The sequence below is a fragment of the Lucilia cuprina genome, chromosome 5, assembly GCF_022045245.1.
Source record: "Lucilia cuprina isolate Lc7/37 chromosome 5, ASM2204524v1, whole genome shotgun sequence".
NCBI lineage: Eukaryota > Metazoa > Arthropoda > Insecta > Diptera > Calliphoridae > Lucilia > Lucilia cuprina.
This window is the reverse complement of record NC_060953.1, coordinates 5687902-5689358: the sequence shown is the minus strand read 5'-3', so window position 1 is coordinate 5689358 and position 1457 is coordinate 5687902. Positions and strand designations below refer to the sequence as shown.

At 31.1% G+C, this 1457-nt stretch overlaps 1 protein-coding gene across 5 annotated transcripts in view; it reads right to left on the bottom strand.

The window, feature by feature from the left end:
• The window catches only part of LOC111683379 (signal transducer and activator of transcription B-like), a 158485-nt gene that overhangs the window by 141920 nt on the left and 15108 nt on the right, over positions 1–1457 (bottom strand). The window lies entirely within an intron of this gene.

Here is a 1457-nt window from a genome sequence, read left to right as displayed (position 1 = left end):
TCTAGTTCTGTTCTAGTTCTGTTCTAGTTCTGTTCTAGTTCTGTTCTAGTTCTGTTCTAGTTCTGTTCTAGTTCTGTTCTAGTTCTGTTCTAGATCTGTTCTAGTTCTATTCCAGTTCTGTTCTACTTCTGTTCTAGTTCTGTTCTATTTCTGTTCTATTTCTGTTCTATTTCTGTTCTATTTCTGTTCTAGTTCTGTTCTTGTTCAGTTCTAGTTCTGTTCCAGTTCTGTTCCAGTTCTGTTCTAGTTCTGTTCTAGTTCTGTTCTAGTTCTGTATTAGTTCTGTTCTAGTTCTGTTCTAGTTCTGTTCTAGTTCTGTTCTAGTTCTGTTCTAGTTCTGTTCTAGTTCTGTTCTAGTTCTGTTCTAGTTCTGTTCTAGTTCTGTTCTAGTTCTGTTCTAGTTCTGTTCTAGTTCTGTTCTAGTTCTGTTCTAGTTCTGTTCTAGTTCTGTTCTAGTTCTGTTCTAGTTCTGTTCTAGTTCTGTTCTGTTCTAGTTCTGTTCCAGTTCTGTTCCAGTTCTGTTCTTCTTCTGTTCTAGTTCTGTTCTATTTCTATTCTATTTCTGTTCTATTTCTGTTCTATTTCCGTTCTAGTTCTGTTCTAGTTCAGTTCTAGTTCTGTTCCAGCTCTGTTCTAGTTCTGTTCTAGTTCTGTTCTAGTTCTGTTCAGTTCAAAATTCTATTTAAAACTTATATTTGTAGAGATCCTATTTTTTAAATAAAATTATTTATAAGAGATCTTAAGGGAGGTTATAAAACTATCAAATGCATGAGCTGGTATTTTTTTGAACAGAAAACAGTTTAAATTATTGTTATTTAAATATATTTATAAATTATAAGTATTTAAAGTAAATAGCAAATTTAATTAGTATATACGAGTCCAAAAAAAAGAGTGTTATATGAATAACGTGAAAATAATGGGGCCTGCAATGTTGTTTATCATATTTATAAATAATATTTTTGTTAATTTGTAGTTTCGTTTAATATTAGATAGAGAAATTAATTAATTTGATAAATTAATTTTAATCTTATCCGAAATATTTTGCAATTATTTGAAAAACTATCCAATAGAATGCCAGCCTATAGTAGCAACTACTGAAAACATTTGCAGACTCATCAGTTTAAAGGAAAACCAGCACACATTGTCTATAGTGTCGATTGTAGCCTAGGACCTATGTTATTGTTAAGACTATAGTGTGGAGTTTCGATTATGACTATTATGAACAATTCTAGTCTAACTATATTCTAGTTTATAGTATAATCTAAAGTCTAGTCTATAGTCCAGCCTATAGTCTATTCTTTAGTCTGGTCTATAGTCTAGTCTATAGTCGAGTCTATAGTCTAGTCTACAGTCTAGTCTATAGTCTAGTCTATAGTCTATTCTATAGTCTAGTCTATAGTCTAGTCTATAGTCTAGTCTATAGTCTAGTCTATAGCCTAGTCTATAGTCTAGTCTAT